General features: G+C 39.4%; 1 protein-coding gene across 3 annotated transcripts in view; it reads right to left on the bottom strand.

Moving 5' to 3' along the window:
- The window catches only part of Zeb2 (zinc finger E-box binding homeobox 2), a 131,662-nt gene that overhangs the window by 49,570 nt on the left and 70,475 nt on the right, over positions 1 to 11,617 (bottom strand). The window lies entirely within an intron of this gene.

Here is an 11,617-nt window from a genome sequence, read left to right as displayed (position 1 = left end):
GCAAGCCAGACAGACAGTCATAGCACAGAGCTCAGCTATCTCACTCACAAAAGAGCTTTCATTTTCCCTCCAGTTTGGTTCAGTAATTTGTATGAACCTTCCTCCTTTGCTGCTAATATGCTGCTTCTCTGTTTTAGCTCAAGTAACAGGTTACACAAATTAAACACATCACACCAACATTCATTTTCCCTCCCAAAAAGAGAGAAAAGTAAATTTTCACTTTGTGAGGTGATGAGGAAACTTCCTCAAACAGATGAAGATGGCATGCTCATGCTCTTGCTGTAAACAGAGACACCTATTTTTGTTCCCACTCTCTAATTCTTGCCGATACAGCTTAGTCTTTTTGGGGGGAGGGTGCTGGGAATCAAACACGGTAGGCTGCTTATGATAGGTGAGCACTCTGGTACCTGCTATGCCCCCAAACCAACCTGAGCACTGTTAACCTCAGCCTGTTAGTTTCATGTCCCTCACTGTCTGTTAGTGACAGATGTCTGATCTATGACCCATGCCCTTAAAGGGGGAGCAGTTTGAAGGCAGCTATGAATTTTGTCTATTCTCTGGCCACATTTATCTTACAAAGTATTGATAACACTTTATCTTTCAGCACAGAATAATACCACACAAAATGATACTAAGAACTTTAAGACTCCTGACTTACTGAAAGTTGTTATTCAGAAGTTTACATAGTCTGCACAGTTATCAGAAGTCCTGGGCAGAAAGAACAGAGCCTCCATTTCACTAAGATATAAGGTGGTGTTGGAAGTTTAGGGCAGGTGAAGGGCAATCCTCAGAAGTTCAAAATCTTCCTTGAGATACAGCAATTTTATAAATGAAAATGGCTGTCTTTTGGAGGTAAAGTATCATATAGGTATTCAAACAAGTCTCTAAAGTTTTATCAAGGCTTGCCTTTCGTAATTTGTTATGGTGAAAATCATAGAATCATTCACAAGTAGATTTAATATGGAGCCCAAAGAGGTCACACTGGTGAACATTGTCATTTTAGTGAAACAAACAAAAAACCCCACAGAAACAAAACAAAAAAGCAATGCCAGTCCATTTCACTTTGTGATTTAAGAAAAGTGTTATAATGTCTACCCAGACTCCTTGTAATAAATTTATGGATATGATTTTTTAAAAAAGATTTTATTTTTATTATTTTTATGTTATGTGTATGTGTGTATTGCCTGCATGTAGGTAAGTGCACTCGTGCCGTGCAATGCCCGCGGAGGACAGAAGAAGCTGTTGGATCCCCTGGAACTGGAGTTATGGACAGTTGTTAGCTGCCATGTGAGTGCTGGGATTCGAACCCAGGTCTTCTGCAAGAACAACCAGTGTTCTTAACCGCTGAGCCATCTCTCCAGCCCCCTCATGGATATGATTTTTATAAAATAACTTACAATATAAGTAAAGAAAGTTCTGAGTCATTGTGTATGCAATTTTTCAAGGCAAGGAACATAGTGCTGATTTATGTTTTCCAAAATGAGTTAATATTTACTATAGCATCTAGGTTACTACTTTTGAAAATTTTCAAATTGCTTGAGAGTTAAAATATATAAGTATATTTATAAAGATATTTTTATTTCTGTGTAACTAATTTAGCTTTTCTTATAAAGAATGTATATTTTAGTAGAAAGATATTTAAGGCCTTTCCCCCCCAGTACATCCAGTTCAAGGTTTTGAGAAAAATCTATGCTTGTTTTTTGTGCATATGTACTCCTTGGCACAGAAGGCCTTTGGAGCAGGGGAGCACAGTCACACAGGAGCACAGTCACATGGGAGCACAGTCACACGGGAGCACAGCCACACGGGAGCACAGTCACATGGGAGCACAGTCACACAGGAGCACAGCACAGCCACACAGGAGCACAGTCACACAGGGGCACAGTCACACATGAGCACAGTTACACGGGAGCACAGCCACACAGGAGCACAGTCACACAGGAGCACAGCACAGCCACACAGGAGCACAGTTACATGGGAGCACAGCCACACGGGAGCACAGTCACACAGGAGCACAGTCACACAGGAGCACAGTCACACGGGAGCACAGCCACACAGGAGCACAGTCACATGGGAGCACAGCCACACAGGAGCACAGCCACACGGGAGCACAGTCACACAGGAGCACAGTCACACAGGAGCACAGCCACACAGGAGCACAGTCACACAGGAGCACAGTTGCATGGGAGGGAGCACAGTCACATGGTAATAAAGGGAAAATATTCATGTCCTGAACTTTTAAAGGAGGAAAACTGAAAACTGCATTGCTTTTCAGTTATTTTTCATTTATATATGAAAGCTTCTCAAATGTTAGTATGACACTTTACTAATATAGATATTTCTCAAGACTTATATTTTACTCAGCTGAGCTTGGGAGGGGGATTCAGGCTAATGATGGAAGGGAAGCAAGAAATATAGTTTTAAAAGTAGATCACCAAAATGAGAATTAAGAAAGTACTTTAAAGAGTGTAGTTTAAAAATAATCCCTAAGAGAAAGAACCACATGCATATAGAAGATATATGGCCTTTCAAAATGTTTGGAAATATTTTAGCTAAAGAATCAGCAAAGTTTTTTAGCTAAAGGGCCATATGCCCTATTTTAATAAAAAGGAATCCATAAAAAATAAATTACTTTCACTAAGTATATGCAAATTCCAATGTAAGCAATCAGTGCAAAATTAATTTTGCCAGAACTGATTAAAAGCATTAATAAATCTATATGCAGTATTGCTTCAATCTGATACTGTAAATTTATTATACTTCCTGTAAGATTAATTATAATGCTACAATAACATATTACGATGCCAGAACATATTACTGTACATTCTGTTAATAACAGTTAAGCGTAACCTGAGTTGTAATTATGGATTGTAACAAAGTAATTTGATAGTGATTGTTTTCTTTAACTGTTAATGTTAGATGGGAAATAAAATGTGTATGTGCTTGTGTTCATTATATTTTTCTCTTTAATACAATACCTAATTAAAATCATGAAGCCCCACAGTATTTGTGCTAACAGATTCCTTTTACTTTTCCTTCCACACCGAAGCTCTCAGGCTGCCTGAGATAAGGGAAGGTTAAAAACAACAGTTCAAGTTATTCAAGGTTGTTGTACATTCTTGTCCTGAACTAGAGCAAAATGTATTAAAAAATACATTTTGTTCTGCACAGGATTCATCATTAGAGCTCTGTAGATGACATGAGCAATTGCCCCTTGTTCTGCACACAACCCACAAATAACATAAAATGCTTGCAAGCCCATGATAGCAATAGCCATTCCAGGTAGCAAACCAAGGAATCTGAAAATCCTTTCAGAAGGGCAAAACAGGCCATGTATAAATTCCTTTTTTGGTATTTTCTTCCAAACTTTATACCATCCTTCCAGTGCTAAAATCCTGGATGCATCTGCTGCAATACTGGGCTCATTTGGTCCGATCATCAGAAAGACGTAAGTCGTTGATGACATCTCTAACTTATGGTCCTTTCCATTTTGTTGTCCTTTTTTGAAAACCAAAGCAGCTACGTAGGCACATAACTTGAAGAACGCAAAATCTGAGGCCCTTTAGAATAGTATACACAAACTTTGAGTGGCAAACAGGTTTCTGGAGAAGTACCAAAAGAAATTATTCAAGTTAAGCTTTTTTTGGATATATTCCTGATTAAGCCTGAACACAATGAAAAAAACAGTGTGAAGCACAATTCTGAACAGCATCTGTGCTAGGAGCTTCAGAGGACTGCTGACTGTCATAAAACTCTGTGTGTCACCAGCTGGGGGTCGGGGATTTAAAGATGTCAGGGGGACCTGGCCTCTCAGATGGGATAAAGATCAGAAGGAAAGCTGTCCAGGTGATGCCCCGGCCCCTGAACAGGCCTATCTGCACTTTCATTCAAATGATAATGAGTGTGTAAATCACATCTGTTCCCCCTCTGTGCCTGTATCCTTGTCACCTGAATAGCAACCCCACCAGGTATCAAATGAGCTACAGGAAATAGGTTTTCTTTTTATCCAACTTCACTCTGAAATGAGAAAATGAGCACCCTGACAAGGAAGACCACGAACCAACGGGGAATCCAAGGCCAGATTTCACCCTAATAAAGAATGTTTAATTGTTAGCTGAAGGTTCAGTGAGGGAGCGGAACACCAAGGTTCCTCTCCGGCTCCTCACTGCCCAATTTCTCAAAAGCCTCAGAAAAGTAGCTTGGTAATTAGTAGTCACTGACTTTTAATGATCTGCTCTTTTTCTAATGGTGCAACCCCAAAATCTCCAGCAAAACCAGCAATTCTCACCTTTCTGTCTTCTTTTAAGTATCAAAACAAGGGCTGATGAGATGTAAGCACTCCTGGAAGCCTGACAGTAAGTAATATTTTGCAATTAAAACATTTGCAAATGTTTAATTGTCTAAAACAACAATGGCAGAAGGTGGAAGACCTCTTATTTATTCTTTCATATGTAAAGGAAATTTTGATCTAAGAATATATTTCACTCTAGGTTCATCATCCCCTGCTTCTATCATTTCTTTCCTCCTTTTTTCCCCCTTTTTTTTGATCAGAGGCATGAAAGAGTAAGTAAGTGTGAACGCTTAGGTACCTGGGGTATGGAAAGGTGGTAATTAGCACAGCAGGGTAATTGATGTGTAGATTGCAGCATGAACAAATGCTTTGACTTGTTTGTTCTTCTCACTTCTCTCCCTCCCTCCTTCCCTCTCTATCTTTGATTTGATGTCTTCCCCTTCTATCTTTCTCTGATTGTGGATAGACTGTAGGCTAAAGGAAGCATCCTGGGCCCACAGAAACTGCTTAGGTGGTACTTTTTGCACTCAGTTGCAAACCAAGATTGTTCTCCTGCCTTCCAGAGCTTCCATTTTACAACCTCAACCAAAAGAGTAATGCTACCCAATCTCCTGCAAAATAATAAACAACACTGGGTTTAATTTCTTGTAAAAAAAAAAAATGAAAATAGAAAAATTTCAAAGTACAAATTAGAACTAGAGAAAATTCCTGAAGACCCTGGACTTCAGGCAATCCCCATGAGACTGGGAATCTAAGAATTACAATTGCTGGAAGATCTACTATGTCAAAGATGTGGGTGTCTCAGAAAGTGATTAAATTGAACCTTTAGAAACAACTTTAAAACATATCTATACTTCTGCATTTTCATTGAATCAGATTTTCAGATGATGTGAGTCATTGTAGGCTACTTTGCATGCCACAGCATTTCCCTTCTTCCCTCTCTCCATTTTTCCTGAAATTGAGTGCTCAACTTTTGACTTTCACTCTTGGGAATGAAACTTGGGAATCCTAGTAGAGTACTAGACCACCTCTCTCAGAGCACACCTGCTTTCACTGACTAGTACCTTTTTCAGAATTCATATTCATACCTAAGACTGATTATGTACTGACTTCTTTTTCTGATGATAGCTCTCATGCCAGGAGACCAAGGATAGCGAGTTACCCCTATTTTTGTTAGTGCTCTGTTCATTCTCTGCCTCCTTTTCTTCCTCTCTCATTTCCTGTCTTTCTTCCCTTTTTCCTTTCCATGTTGTCTTCTCCCCTTCCTCAACTTGGTAAATAACAGTTTAGCCACTGAGCAGCATAGCTAGGGCTCTGTAGACAGATTCTGTCCATCTATTGTCTGGTGCTATTTACCGTGGGCATTCCAGGTCTCAGAGAACTTTAATGACCATTAATCTATCTACTCTAATTTTTTCTTCTCTTAAAAACTTCCACATATGAGTTTGTTTGATGACTCAATAGGGTAATAATACACTAAAGATTAAAGATTAATTTTAATAACTATAAATTTCAAAAAATGGATTTTCAAAGTCTAATAAAAAGTTGTAATACTTTGCTGTTTAAAAATTACCAGACTTCTTTAAATCTTTAAATCTCATATCCCAAGCTCTTCAGGCCTCTGTTCTACTTTACAAACAAAAGCAATTCTCTGTCTAAGTACCTGGTCAGTGATCACCTTCCCTCTACACTGACCTCCTTGGCTTTCTGCAATAATAGCAAAATGAAAAGTGACTGGAATAATCAGTAAGTAGCTTATGGAAAAGTGAAGAAAATTTATACACCTAGATCTAGTAAAACACATGTGGATACTTCTTATATGTCTATCATGCTTATACACACCATTTCTTTGATTACTGACTTTTCTTTCTTTTTTAAAAAATATTTTATTTTTATTTTATGTGTATGTGTATATTGCCTGCATATAGGTAAGTGCACCCATGTCATGCAATGCCCATGGTGGACAGAAGAGGCTGTCGGATCCCCTGGAACTGGAGTTACGGACAGTTGTTAGCTGCCATGTAGATGTTGGGATTTGAACCCAGGTCTTCTGCAAGAACAGTCAGTGTTCTTAACTGCTGTGCCATCTCTCTAGCCTCTGATTACTGACTTTTCTTTCTTTTTTAAAAAATATTTTATTTTTATTTTATGTGTATGTGTATATTGCCTGCATATAGGTAAGTGCACCCATGTCATGCAATGCCCATGGTGGACAGAAGAGGCTGTCGGATCCCCTGGAACTGGAGTTACGGACAGTTGTTAGCTGCCATGTAGATGTTGGGATTTGAACCCAGGTCTTCTGCAAGAACAGTCAGTGTTCTTAACTGCTGTGCCATCTCTCTAGCCTCTGATTACTGACTTTTCTTTCTTTTTTAAAAAATATTTTATTTTTATTTTATGTGTATGTGTATATTGCCTGCATATAGGTAAGTGCACCCATGTCATGCAATGCCCATGGTGGACAGAAGAGGCTGTCGGATCCCCTGGAACTGGAGTTACGGACAGTTGTTAGCTGCCATGTAGATGTTGGGATTTGAACCCAGGTCTTCTGCAAGAACAGTCAGTGTTCTTAACTGCTGTGCCATCTCTCTAGCCTCTGATTACTGACTTTTCTTTCTTTTTTAAAAAATATTTTATTTTTATTTTATGTGTATGTGTATATTGCCTGCATATAGGTAAGTGCACCCATGTCATGCAATGCCCATGGTGGACAGAAGAGGCTGTCGGATCCCCTGGAACTGGAGTTACGGACAGTTGTTAGCTGCCATGTAGATGTTGGGATTTGAACCCAGGTCTTCTGCAAGAACAGTCAGTGTTCTTAACTGCTGTGCCATCTCTCTAGCCTCTGATTACTGACTTTTCTTTTATCTAACAAACATCTCCTTTATGGTTGCTCCTGACCATGTCCCCTATTTATAACCTATACATTTTCTGATAAGTCTCTAAATTATCTGAATCTTCGTTCAATTGAAGATAAACTACTGAGCCATAAAAGGTGTGCCATGCCACCTGAACAAGTGGCATTGTTCCCCTGAAGCATGAGTACAGTTAACTAGAAACTCTCCCTGGCTTCTCACTGCCCATTTGGCGTCTCTGGGGGTGGGGAGGGGGGGCAACTCCGAAAGGAAGTACAGAGAGAGGAAACAACCTTGAAGCAGAAGCCAGAGCAGCTGAGCAATGAGCAAGCTCTTATCTTGCATGCATTTTATCTTTCTGTAGGCACTAGGCTCAAGCTGTTTAAAATTGCATTTTAGTTCCCTAACTTACTAACTTGAAACTTTCAGCAAAATAGTTAATGTTCCTCAGTGCCATTTATTAGGTGGAAGATACCAATAGTATTTACCCATAGGTAGCTGTAAAGACTAGATGTAAGGACCTAGAACTGAGCAAATAATAAGTGCTTAATAAATACTAGGTGCTGCTGTTATTATTTGCTAAGTCCAGGAACATTTTCAGAGCAGATGGCTCTGTATAATACTCCCTTATAATAATTTGGTACCTGAATCCTGTAACTTACAGTAGCTAGAGATGGTGAAATTTTATTCTTACTCTGCTTCTACATGTGGTTTAAAGCACTGAAAGGTCATGACATTTAAACATGAAACATACAGTTTAGAAGTTTAGGGGGTACCTGCTGTGGATGGGGGCATCCCAGGTGCTAAACTAGGTGCTGCACCACCTCCCTCCTATGAGGTAGGCAATGGGATTCCACTTTATGGAAGCAAGTAAAAGTTCAAGATGGTAAGGGACTTATTGAAAGTTCATGCAGCAAAGTGATGAAATACAATTTTCTGATTTTCATCTCTCTGACCTCAGTGCTGCATCACACTTTTCAAAACTGTGCACTCAAGGTACATGCTAAAAGGAGATTTTTATGGTTTTTGACATTTATGTTGCACACATTCAAAAGGGATAAAAACAGACTCCATGCTGCTGATATAATTACTAGAGGCTATAAAAACCATGCAAAAATCTGGAGAGGGGTGTGGGAATAATCAGAGGAAGAATATAAATAAGGTAACAGTGACACAAGCTAGTACTACATCCCGTCCTTAATTCCTTCATACAACTTCCACCATGGAAGATGAAGCCTTTATTCTGAACTTGAAGTCAGCCCATTTGTAGGCAGAGTTAATGCCAACAAGCCACAGGTAGATACCATATAAGTAGGTGAGAAATCAGACAGGAAAGGGGAGGATGAGGAGTTGCTGCTCCTCAAAGAGCACATCCATCCCACTTCCCTGCTTAGTGCACTGCTTATGTCATACACAGGCAGCTGCGTTTGAGTTGGCATTTCAAGAGCATGTTGGACGTGAGTCTTAGGTGAGTGTTCATAACCTGAGAAGAAAGGCACAGCAGCATCGAGGGGAAACTGGCTGAGCTCTCAGCTTGAGCACTGGCTAGAGGAAGCCTTACCACACTGACCTGGCCCAGCCCACAGCCTCAAAGCCTGCAAACTGAAAGGGACCTGAGAACGAATTTCTGCACTGCACCTCAGAAGAAGGATGGAGAGGAAGCAAGGCTTGGAAGTCTGAGTAGAATCTGAACACAAGACAGGGGTTCATTCAGCAAAATTCTGACTCTTTGCTCATTATCACTCTACTTTTTTTTTTTAAACAATTTTATTATTTTTATTTTATGTATATGTGTGTATTGCCTGCCTGCATGTAGGTAAGTGCACCCGTGTCGTGCAATGCCCGCAGAGGACAGAAGAGACTGTCGGATCCCCTGGAACTGGAGTTATGGACAGTTGTTAGCTGCCGTGTGGGTGCTGGGATTCGAACCTGGGTCTTCTGCAAGAACAGTCAATGTTCTTAACCACTGAGCCATCTCTCCAGCCCATTACCACTCTACTTTTAAAAATGCAAGCTGAAATCCATACTAACACTAACATCTTATACAACAAACTAAAATCGAAAAGGGTTCCCTCTGCCACCCAAACACCACTCTTTACCCTCCCCAGTGATGAAGACAGGGGCCATGAACACTTCAAACCTAAATCTTTGCTTTTCTTGGCTTTCAGATTAAGTCAGACAGAGAGAAGTAACCAGGTTCAGACCCAATTAAACAAGTGCAAGATGAAGTCTGGTCTTGAAACTCTATGTATCCTGGTTGATGAGAACAAAGGTGGATGCCTTGACACAGAATTGGTGCTTTTTTTGAGAGCTGGCCTTGCTCTGGACCATCCATGTGACTATATCCTTCAACAATGACTGAAACCATCATTTGAGGAAAAGGACAGAAACTGAATGATTTGCTAAAGATTACAAATTGAGTTGGGGCAGCTGAAGGATTCAACCATGCAGCCTTCTGATCTCCAGCTTACTATAGGATTTTTTACAGTTCTCATTCAGGAGCATGGCTGAACTCCTGTAGTATTTTTCAGACAGGGCAACTGACAGGTACGTTTGGGATATACAGCCTTTTGGTTCACATATTTTATTAAGGAAGGGATGCTGCAGACTTGAACACCTAACCTATGTTGTAATTATTATTATTATATCTCTACTTTGCATTATTAAAATCAGAATCACAAAGAGAAGTGTGTGATTTATACTACATATTACTACAGCAGGTCTGACTATGATGCATTTTTACAGTTCCAGAACCAGTGTGCCCCAAGTCTCCAGAGTGGACAAGTGGTTTCAGAAACTGGAAGAGAGGAAGTCATGAAAGAGAATAGGTGGGAAAGATGCAAAGAGAAAGAACATGCAAAAGGAAGCACATCGAAACTTGTTACTACACATAGGATGATATTTCTGGCACTTTGTAGAGGTCCTATGGAAGCTGTTAGTTCCAATATAGAAATACTAGAGTAAATTGGTGCTAAATTTAAATCTACTTAGGAAGGAGAAGTCTAGCTGCATTCCTGCTAAGGTTGTCTTAGGTAAACCTGCAAATGATTTTTTTTCCTAGTATTTAATGCACTGTTTTTCAGTATAAATGAATTCATGCCTGGGAAAACAAATTTTCAGATGGAAGCTGTATATTTTATTGACTTAGTAACTTATGATAGATAGTAATTTAAAGATGTTATTGACCTTATTAAGAAAAATTAGTATTCGGTATTCTTGGGCAAGTGTAGAAATGATTTGAAAGTATGCCAGAAAACTTGGAAATTATAGTATTTCAATAGATCAATATTTGCAGTTTAAAACATGCATATCTTAGAAGATGAGCCTGGTGAGTTCTTCTGTGGTTTATCTTGGAAGTCAGAATGTTTTAACCTCCCGATGCAGTTTTGACAGGCCAATTGGAATCCTTTTTAAAATCCGTATTATTTAGCTTTTAAAGTTTTATTGTGAGAAAGTTTATAGTTAAATGAATTTTTAATTGCCTCTGGGAAATTTTTCTATTTGGGAATAAACTTACAACTATTGTGTTTTCTAATTGTCCTGTGTACACACTGATACACATGCATTCTATATATTATTATAAGAATGGTATTTTATCAGGTACGTGAAACTCACTTTCTTCAACTGCATTGTCTAATTTTCTGTTAAACTTATTTTTTTCTCCAAATAGTGCATTCATATGACAGAATGTGGAAAAGATGAAAAGCTGTATCTCATAAAGACATTGTGAAGAATGTGGGATTACAGTAATCCCCCTCCCCCAGATTTGGGCTCCAAAGCTGTGGGTTCCAGTGATCAACTCCCTTGACTGAAGCCTGTGGATGTTATTTATGATAAACTCTGCATTTAACTATAGTCAGAAACTTTGGCACCAAATGCTACTTTGGACTTCTATTTTTCTTGTGAAAAATGTGTAACTGGGTAGTAAATATGTTTTTAAATGCAAGTTTTTAATAACTTTCCTGTAACACATCCCAGGAACATTGTGAGTTGTGAGTCTTTTATGCAGCTGAAGCAAGCGGGGAAGGGGCCCTTACTTAATGCCCAGAGAGGGTGAACCAAGGAAAAGGAAGAAGAAATCAAGGGGCGCCTCCAAGGAGAGGAAACAAATAGTGATGCAGCAGAGATATTACAGATAAAGTAAATACTGCATCACCACAAAAGTCTAAACACTTGTTAAACTGTCTGGTTTTAGAACATTTCAGCCATACAACATTATTCAACTACTCATCACTGTGAGAACAGGCAATCAGGAAAGCTAATTTCTTAATTAGCTCTGCTCCGGCGGTAATGATTGCAGATCGTGTCAACTAAAATCTGTTTGGATTTCTGTAAATTGGAGTCCGACAAGCCCGCAGTTCCGTCGCCAACCTGATAACTCTCACCCCCCTGTCTTTTGTTTTTCCTTCCAGCCTTTTTCCTGTCGCCATCTCGGTATTTAATCTGACACCACCAGGCAGCAAGAAGGGCT

The sequence above is a fragment of the Nannospalax galili genome, unplaced genomic scaffold, assembly GCF_000622305.1.
Source record: "Nannospalax galili isolate Female #2095 unplaced genomic scaffold, S.galili_v1.0 scaffold87, whole genome shotgun sequence".
Classification (NCBI taxonomy): Eukaryota; Metazoa; Chordata; class Mammalia; order Rodentia; family Spalacidae; genus Nannospalax; species Nannospalax galili.
The sequence above is the reverse complement of the archived record's forward strand: the minus strand, read 5'-3'. Positions and strand labels throughout refer to the sequence as shown.